Here is a 10,801-nt window from a genome sequence, read left to right as displayed (position 1 = left end):
GGTTAATTAAATCGGTGACCTCCTTGATCTCTTAATGAGTTAATTCCTCGCCTTATGAAGGCCTATATCCGAAACAATACCACTCTCATCCAAAGCAGCACACTCTTTAATAGACTTGTCTTTATGTAGTAGAAGCTTTGGGTTTTTGCACACAGCTGGATGTCCCTATCAAATTTCCTGGTTAGAGCTTCATCCCTCTGCAACGGTCAGGTCAGAGTATGTTCCAACCTCCGATCACAGAGCTCTGATTCTGGACTCTGAAATAGTTTCGCCCCGACGCTGCCGACCCTTTTGATATGAAGCTTTCTGGACACTGGAACCAACTTTTTTGACACAGGTGGCAAACTCCTAGAACACTGGATCATACCGAGGCTCCTTTTCCTTTTTATTTTGTGCTAAGTTAAACAATCTATCCAATTCCCTTAAAGAATGGAACAAGAGCATGGTGGGTAACATCAGATCACAACTTGACAATAAGAGACTTGTCCTCTCCCAACTGCAAGAAATTGACCCACCTCACCATGACTTGGAATGGTTTAGACAAGAGAAACAATTGCACACAGCTGCAAAAATTGCTTCACCAAGAAGAACTCATGTGGCTCCAAAAATCTAGTTCGGACTAGCTTACCAAAGGCGACAGAAATTCAAGATATTTTCACCTCCTTACAATGAAAAGGAGAACAAGGAATGAAATCTGCTCCATCAACAGAAATGGCCCAACTCTAACTGAAGCTGCAGATGTTCAACAAGCTTTCCAGGATCATTTTAAGAATATGTTGCATTCTTCTAACCTTCAGCTGGATGATCAGTATTTTTCTACCATCTTGGGTCGTGTCACCAATGAAGATAACATAACCCTCAACAAATCGATTACCCATCATGAAATCCAAGACACGATCAACGCTATGCCAGAACTGAAATCCCCTAGATCGGATGAATTTCCCGGTCATTTTTACAAACACTCTTGGAATATCATTAAGAATGATGTTGTGGAATGCACTCAAGGCTTTTTCAACACAGGTACATTCTCTAAGAAGCTGAACAGAACTTCCATTGCTCTCATCCTTAAAACCTCACACCCCTCTATAGTGGAAGAACACCGCCCAATCAGCCTCTGCAGCTTCATATACAAGGTGATCAGCAGGATTCTGGTATGCCGCATACGCCCTATATTACAAAAAATAATTTCTCTCAGTCAAAATGGATTCATTAAAGGGCGGAATATACAAGATAATGTGTTACTCACAAATGAGATCCTACAGAAGCTAAAGAATACTCATTGTGGACAACGGGGCTACTTTTCTCTCAAAGTGGATCTTAGTAAGGCATTTGACAAGATGGAGTGGAATTTTTTAATGAAAACTCTCCTAAGTTTCGGTTTTGACTTGGGTTGGGTGAATAAGATTATGTTTTGTGTTGAAAGCCCACATGTGAGCATCATTATAAACGATACTCACCTTTCTCCCATTGTCTCTTCCAGAGGATTGCGCCAAGGAGAATTTGTAGATGACCTCATATATTTTGGTCGAGCAACAATGGCAGAGGCAAGACAAATGAATGCTATTCTCAATACCTATTGCAAATACTCAGGTCAGTCTCTTAATCTCTTGAAGACTCGTGCACAATTACGTCCCAATGTGTCTTTGAACATAAAAAGGCAATTAAGGGAATATTTCCAAATAGTTCCTACCACTGCACTGGATCGATATCTGGGCATTCCCCTCATTAGAGGGAAATTATCTAAAGCCCAATGCAGCGACCTGATCTAGAGAGTTTCAGAGAAACTTAAACACTAGAAGGCTCAGTATCTCAGTCCTGCGGCGAAGACAGTTCTTATCCAATTGACATTATCAGCCGTTATACTATGTCTTGTTTTTCCCTCCCAGCCTTACTTCATAAATCATTGGACTTGATCTGCAGAGCATTCTATCGGTCCAGTGGCACTTCATCACAAGTTCCTACTCTTTTGTGGAAAGATATTTGTAAACCAAGACATTGTGAGGGTCTTAATGTAAAAAGCTCCTTATTCATGAATAAAGCACTACTAGCAATGAAGAGTTGGGAAATTTTGACCAATCAGACTACTCCCTGGGCCAAAGTGATGAAGAAAAAGTACTTTCCACACTCATCTTTCCTAGATGCTGCATGTCCATCCACGGCATCTTGGGGGTGGAAATCGGTTTGTCTTGCCAGGGACCTGCTTCGGCAAGGCATATTCAAGCTTCTCAGGGATGGCACTACTATTAACCCTGGACTGACTTTTGGATCCCAAACTGGCCCTTGCCATCAACACCCTTCCCCCTCCTGCCCAATGCCCCCTCCACTGTCTCAGCATTCAGCAATCAACAGGAGTGTTCATGGAATAGTGACCTTGTATCCTCATGATGGCCTCCAGACATAGCCCATCAAATCCTTTCTATTCCCATTCCCCTCCATCCCACCAAAGACAAACTCATTTGGGCTGCCACTGCGAATGGAAAATTCTCGATTGTGTCGGCATATAGTATCCCATCGGGGGTCTTTCTTCTTTTGATTTTCCTTGGATGAAGCTTTGGCACCTCCCCACCACTCCAAAAATTCAGCACCTCATATGGAAAATTATACACAATAAATGACCTCTTCCTCAGTTGCTTAACCAGTGAGGTTACAAACTTGACCCATCCTGCACTCTCTGCTCTCATCGATTTCAGGAACCTAATCAACTCTTCATTTCTTGTTGGCTCTCTAATCAGATGTGTCACAACGTTGGGTTAGGATCAGTTACCACTTTCAATACTATTTCCTTAGCCATTCTAGCCATGATCACTTTTACCCATCCAATGGCCAATCCATTCTCAAAACAACTCTCTTTTGTTCCATCTTATGGCAAATCTGGTTGGGTCTGCGGGATGTTGTTTTCAGGGACTATCCATAATCCTAATTGCTCCCTGCTTCAGGCAATCAGGGTAGCTAAGGAAGCCTCCTCCCTTATTAAGTTGAAACCTCATCGTTCTTCGATGTCCCTTTCCTGGTCTCCTCTTCCTTTTGGGTTTTGGAAATTCAATGTCGACGAAGCTAGTCAAGGCAACCCGGGCCTGGCTGGATTTGGAGGAATTTGCCGTAACCATAATCATAGGTTTATTACTGTTTTGTGGTGGGTATTGGCCAAAATCAATCTCTCACAGCAGAGGCTTTTGCCATAAGGAATGCTCTTATCTTTGCTCTCAAGCTCCTGGCCAATTACTTAGTGATGGAAAGTGATAATCTCCTCATTATCCAAATTTTGAACGGCATAACCTCTGAGATTCCTTGCAGGAATGTGTTTCGGGAGATCAAAGCCATTGCTGACCAGCTTGCATTTGAGGTAGCCCAATCTCAATCTCCTTTGTCTATTATGTTCACCCCACCCCTACTATTTCCTACTTGCTGTATGCTAATACTTCAGGCTGTACTTTTGCTAGATAAATGAAAGTCTTTTACCAAAAAAAAAAAAATCAAATATCATCATAATATCTATGCTACATATACATCTTTTAAATACAATAATTTCCTCTGTGATGCCTCAAATGTCTAGATAATTGATGACAACAAATTTAGTGACACCAGCTTACATCAATGGCTGGTCTTATATTGTTGCATTTTTTCCCAGAATAATAATGCTTAAGTATCCAATCTTTGAACTTGATAATGAATTCATCATCAGATCTGGATCATCTACTTCCTGATCACATAGGAGTGGTTTGGCTACAAAGTTGTGACCTGTGTGTGTGTGTGTGTGTGTGTGTGTGTTTTCGTTGGGGGGGTTATGTTTGGCTGATGAATTGTCGAGATTATAGAATTGCTTCCTTTTAAATCAAACTCAGGTATTGCACAATCAAAGACAAGAAAGTAATTGAATTTACAAAGGTTGCAACCCATTTCTTCTCTCATGGCCACAATGATGAAAATCAAGAGTGTAGGAGGACCTCTATACATAAGAAAGAAACGAGGAATTAGGATGATTGCCACATTGTTTGTCTAGATTTGGTTCTGTTAATGTCGTGCTCTTGGTGGTTTAGGGTTTTTTTAGTGTTTTTTAGGGCTTAGGGTTTTAGGGTTTAGGGTTTAGGGTTTAGGGTTTAGGGTTTAGGGTTTAGGGTTTAGGGTTTAGGGTTTAGGGTTTAGGGTTTAGGGTTTAGGGTTTAGGGTTTAAGGGTTTTAGGGTTTTAAGGTTTTAGGGTTTATGGTATTAGACTTTAGGGTTTTAGGGTTTAGGGTTTTAGGGATTAGGGTATTAGGGTTTAGGGTTTAGGGTTTTAGTGTTGTCCTTGTTGGCAACCCAACCACGTGGCGGTGATGACGTGGCTAGTTTGGGTGACATGGATGAAAATGATGACATGGCAGTGTCCAGTGTCATCGATGAGATAACAGAGCCGCTTGGTATGCATGGAGTGGTTTAATACATCCTTAATAGGTGGTGCAGGTTTCTGGGTCAAAACTGACAAAATTGGCCTATTTATGCTCAGGGGCATTTTTGGTAATGGAAATGATATTTTTGGAAGATCAGTTCTTCATAAAAAAGATAGATCGTAATTTACCTAGTCCAGTGCATTTGATTTCGTCACATTCTGATGCGGTATGAAGAAGTTACTGCATTTGTGGTAGTCGAGGGTAGTTTCGGCATTGAAGATGAATTTTTTAAAGGAAGTGTTCTACATGTAACAATACGACAAAAATCCAATCTTTCCAACGGTTTTAATTTCATCACATTCCGATTCCGTATGAGAAATATGCATCATTAGAAAGTTCTAAGGGCATTTTGGTCTTCTATATGCCTGAGTCAGATGATTGAGTCTTCTGGAAAGTTGTAGAGCGTCCAGTTACGGTTCCAACGCACTTCATTTCATATCGATCAGATATCGTATGAAAAAGTTATAAGTGTTTCCGTAAAGCCGGTTCAAAAATCCGAACTAGAAAATCAACAGATGCTCTCGATGTTGGGTGGATTTTCTGGATTTTAATTTTGAAATTTCAGGGGCTTTTATGTAATTTCAAGGTTTTAAAGGTCTGAGTTGATAAGGGGTTTTTGGCATTAAAGTTTATAGAAACAGGGGCTTATGTGTATATAAGAGAATCAGAGGGATCCTTAATACACAGTTCAGACTGAGCCACGTCGGTAGATTCAGATCTGACGGGTTGTGCAAGAGCTTGGGTTGAAGATGCTTATCTGAGGCTTCTCATTGGTGGAGTGTATTAGATATGATGGTGTGGCGCCTCACCATATTGAGTCTTGATTGTGTGTAGTGCATGTGCATAGAATCCATAAAGAGATTCTCCATTTCTTAATCTGAGCCAATCATATCAGATCGGTTCCGATCTAACGGTCAATATTGAATGGGCTTTATTAAAGTTGGCTGACAGCGTACCGTGAAACGTGCTACACCACCAATCAGTGATCGACAACACATATGACTATGTCAGCGCATACGTCATGATGACATCATCGAGATTCAAAACCTATGGTTTAGATCTATTGCCCGTTGGTTTAATCGGACGGCTCCGATTAAGAGAAACCTTTTGATGAGATCTACGGCCAGATCTGCGCCTCGGTTGCGCGTGTCACCAGTGTAGCCTACGCCACCCCTACGAAGATTCCATTTCTGGCTATCTTATTGCTCCAACTTCAAATGATCATATATCCCTCATTTTAACTCCGATTTGGGTGATTCAAGTTGGAGATTCTTCATCTCTCTGAGCTCTACACATCAAAGGGAAGAAATCAGGCAGAGGAGTTGCTGAGGTGGTTGGAAAAATAAGTTGAAACTCGTGGAAGGCTAAGGGTTTGAATGAAAGACTTCCATCCTCTTGCACTTCATCCATATCCCCCATTAGAGGCTTAGGACGCTGCTGGAAACCAAGGTAGCAAGCTCTATTGGTTGTTACTAGGAGAAAAAAAAGAAAGAAGAAAATAGAAGAGAAGAGAAGAAGAGGGAAATAGAGAAAAAAAATTTTCCCTCTCTTTGTGTGTGTGTGAATGTGAATGTGAATACCATTGTTGCTTCATGAAAGTAAAGACAAGGAGAAAAGAAAGAAGAAGAACCTAGAATTTGGTTCTTGTGAATTGCTTTAAGAAACCCAAGTGCCAACCAGGGTTGAAGCATTGGCGGCACCGGGACAACGTGGTTGTGGTCCGCATCAAGTGGAGATCGACATTATTGCATCTCCGACGGTTACTCTTTGCCAAGGTAACCTCACTTTTGTCAAATTTTTATTGTTATAAATCATTGTAGGGAAGATGTTTGATAAAATGCCTAAGTGATAGTTGTAGTCTATTTGGGGGAAATTTGCATGTATGAGTGCTTCACTATAGGGCATTGTTATAAGCCCAATTTTATTTTATTGGTGTTCAGTGGGTGCTAGACACAGGGGCTATGTGCTCCTTGGTAGGTACAACTACCTAAACATATTTTTTGTGGGTGCGGCCTCTCAGATCATTCTGAGAAAACTAGGGTGAAGACCTAGCCATTGTATGTCATTGGTGGAAATTGGGAATGTGTTCCCTTAGCTGTGGGTGTAGTCATAGTTAGTATTGAGTAAATGCTGAGCCCGACAGTGGGCATTACTCCGTGTATGTAGGCAACTGACCAAAGCACGTATTTCTTGTGTTGTGGATGTATATGCTCGTATTTGTATTATGGATTGGAGTGCTTGGCTACAGAATGGGTGTGTACATCTGGTAGACTTGACCACTTGGTGGTGCAGTGTGGATGTACATACGACTGTGTATGTATGTGATAGTGATTACCATGTGAGGTTTATAAGACAGCTCTGGGCAGCAATACAGGTTATGTGAGTAAGTTTCATGCAACAGTAAGAATGATCAGTAGTATACATAGCAGCTCTGGGCAGCATCAATAGACTGTGCTATTGAAGTGCAAATAGTGATTGTCACATCAGGGGTACAGTTGAAAAGTGAAAAAATATTTGGCACACTGATTCACCCCCCTCTCAGTGTCAATCGGGACCCAACAATTGGCATCAGAGCCAGGGCTCTAGAGGCAACTTAAGCAGCTCAGAGTGATTCGGTTGGTTGAAGATGTCATCAGGTGTTTGGTTCAATAAGTCTACTTCTGGAGCTTCTATTTTTAATGGATCATATTTTATCTTTTGGAGGAAGTTGATAAAGTTACATTTAGGTTCATTGGGGTATGATCTATGGAGTGTAGTGGTTAACGGGAGTGTAGACTCTACTATTGACTCTAGGGTTAGAGAGATCATTTTGGATGGATTAACAGACAGTGTGAGTGTCAAAGTCAGTTCATGTATATCAGCTAAGGGCGATGTGGGAGAAATTACACAACTTATATGGAGGTGAGCCAGCTATATCAGAGTCCACATTAGAGTTTGAAAGCAGATGTTCAGATGAGTGCTACACTAGTGGATTTGAGTGTGTTGAGGCACATATTACTACAACTCAAGATGAAATCAATATTGATTTGAGAACACATCTGAAGGAGTGCAACTTCATTATTGCAGCATTAGAAACACAAGTCATCAATAGAGATGAGAGATGTAGAATCCTTGAAGAGACAGTCACTGTGTTGAGAGTACAACTGTTAGAGCTTGATGCTTCTTGTATTTCACAAATGATAGAGTCCAGAAATAACCCTCAGGTTATAAAATCTCTTGAAGATCAACTGAGAAAGCAAAGTGATGTGTGTACCAGGCTTGAATCAGAGAACTTAGCCTTGAGAGAGAAAATAGATGTGCAATCTCGAGTGATTAAAAGAGGTAGTGAAATTTCAAATGATTTTAAGAAGTCCAACAAAGAATTAGAAGCAGAGATCATTTCACTACAAACATAGTTGACTGAGTTGCAGAGGAGACATTCAGCCACTCCACTTGTGGTTACAGAGATGGATAGGCATCTAGCTCAGTCTGCAGAATGCCAGAGACTACCCATCATGAGCTCTAGTTCTATAACAGAGCAGGGTGAGTCGTCAGGAAAAGCTATAGAGACAGTTGAGATCAGACCACAGAGATAGACTATAGGAAAAACACAGAAGAGAGCTCAGAGGAGACAGAGGAAGAGAGAGGAGAGACACAATAGTGAGATGAGATCTCCTACACATCAGGCACAATGAGGAGGTAGTCCACAAGATACAAAGAGTAGAGGTAAAGGCGAACAAATAGTCCAAATAGGGAACATAATCAGAGTTGGTGGTTATGACAGAGTTTACCAGCAGAAACCAGTTGAGTATGGCAGGTTCAACAAGTTCAATTATCAGAGGCCTATGCAGATGATTCTCAAGCAGAGTCAGATGGCTCCGACCAATAGACATAATGCTTCACCCAGTTCGCATAGACAGTTACCAATGATGCAGTCATATTTTCATAGGTATTGTCACAGGTGCAGTGAGTATGGGCATAGGAGAGCAGGGTGTATATCTAGACTAGACTCCAGCTATGAAGGGAGGATTCCCATAGCATCACTGGGTAAACAACTAGTAGAATGTCTTAGATGCCACCATCATGGACATTGGCCAAGCATTGTAAGGCAGTGCTCTCCCCTCAGCTTGTACAAGAGGAGAGAGACTATCAGATCTCTAGAACCAAAAAATTAAGAAGTGGTTGTAGAAGGCAAGTCAATAAAAGACATTCTAATAAGTATCAGTCACAATCTAGTGGTGAGTCTCAGGTGGCTTTGTATAGTGTATGGAAAGTGAAGGATATAAAAAAGGCCGAGACAACAGTAAACAGAATCTGAAAAAAAAAGGGAGATGTTAGTTCTACAGTTGTGCAGGAAAGATTCAGAAAGGGAAGACCATTAGTTGGAAAGATAAAAGAAAGGTTTACAATTGGGTTGGTTTGACAGAGGCAGAGACCGAAGAAGACAGTAAGTGAGCAGAAAGAAAAACAGAGTCGTAGGAAAGCTTCTGGTGAGAAGCAAATGCATAGGACCAAGGCAGGTGGTCAGTTAGTTTGGAGAGAGAAGCACATAGAGGTGTGTGCAGTCACAGTCACCACCCTCACACCACCTAGACAAGGTATAGGAGTGGGCACACCTCCCAGGCACTAGGTGTACTCTGGTGCACAAGAATGGGGGAGCTCACGAGATGGATATTAGTGCCCCCAGCAGGACTCAGATTATGACAGTAAAGTTCCTACAATAGTGCTTGGATTAGAGACATTAGTTGAAACTTAATGTAGTCCTCTTGAGTATTTGCATCTTAATGGAGCAAGCACCAGATGAACAGTTCAGTGTCAGTCAGAGGGCAGAATAGTTGAGGATGTCAGTGATGGTCAGAGGTATGCAGTTGTGAGTATGGCAGCCAACAATTCGCTTTTGTATGCATCAGTATGGGTCAGAGATTCAGTTAGTATCAATCTCAGTGGTAGTTGTCAGAGTACAATTTTGTGTGATCATGGTGATTGTTTGACTTTGATAGAGTTAAATATTTCAGCACTAGTGACAGAGAGAATGATATGTTGACTGGATGAAGAGATTTGTGACAGGAAGCTCAAGAAGCTAGTGAGTTGAGCAGTTGCGTACTATAATTTGTAGTTCATGATGTATATCTAGTCGAGGCAACACTTATCTGATGAGCAGTGTTGAAGTAGATATGAGGTCAGTTGAGTAATTGAGATTTCAACTCATAGGATAGGAAAGATGCGTATGGGCACTCCTATGTAGTTTGAACTCTCACATCTGTAGGATTGGAAAGATGCGTATGGGCATTCCTATAGATGCTTGTATCCCACACTGGGAGAGATTACTTTAGAGAGAGATATTATAGTTCTTTGACACTGAAGTCAAAGAGGGAGAGTGCTCAAGTGGAAGGCATTGATTTTGAGAAAACTTTTGCTCCAGTGGTAAGACTTGAGGCTATCAGAATGTTCTTGGTTTTTTCAGTGTACAAGGGGTTCAAGGTCTATCATATGGATCTCAAATCAGCTTTTCTAAATGGAAACTTGGAAGAGGAGGTTTACATAGAATAGCCTGATGGGTTTTAACTGAGTGAGGACCCTACTCTTGTGTGCGATTGAAGAAGGCATTGTATGGTTTGAAACAAACTCCAAGGGCATGGTACTCCAGATTGGACTCTTACTTGTGCAAGTTGGGTTTCAAGAAAGGCTTAGTGGACAATAATCTTTACATCAGAACTAAAGAAAGTAGTTAGCTTGTAGTGGTTGTGTATGTAGATGATATCAGATGATATCATCTTTGAGGGTCACAAAGATGAGTTGTGCAGAGATTTTACAATGAGGATGCAAGATGAGTTTGAGATGTCCATGTTGGATGAACTGTCATTTTTCTTGGGTTTGCAGATCAGTCAGAAGAAAGAAGGTATCTTCATATCTCAGTCCAAATATGTGAGGGAGATGTTAAAGAGATTCACCATGGAGGATTGCAAGCCAGTTAGTACACCTATGATGACTGGGTGTAAGTTGAGCAAGAAAGTTGACTCTCCATCAGTTGACCACACCTCGTATAGGTCAATGATTGGTAGCCTATTATATCTGACAGCTAGTAGGCCTGACATCTTACAAGCTGTGTGCATGGTAGCCAGATTCCAAGCAGGACCAAAAGAGACACATGTGGCAGCAGTGAAGAGAATTTTTAGATATCTAAAAGGAACTAGTGAGTTTGGGTTATGGTATCCGAAGATCAAGGACTTCAGTTTGTCAGATTTTTCAGATGCAGATTGGATTGGATGTGTGGATGACAGGAAGAGTACTAGTGGGGGTGCATTCTATTTAGGGAGCAGCTTGGTGGCATGGCACAGTAAGAAGCAAGAGTCAGTCTCTCTTTCAACTGCAGAGGCAAAATACATTGCAGCTA

This window comes from Macadamia integrifolia, chromosome 2, assembly GCF_013358625.1.
Source record: "Macadamia integrifolia cultivar HAES 741 chromosome 2, SCU_Mint_v3, whole genome shotgun sequence".
NCBI lineage: Eukaryota > Viridiplantae > Streptophyta > Magnoliopsida > Proteales > Proteaceae > Macadamia > Macadamia integrifolia.
This window is presented reverse-complemented; position numbering follows the sequence as displayed.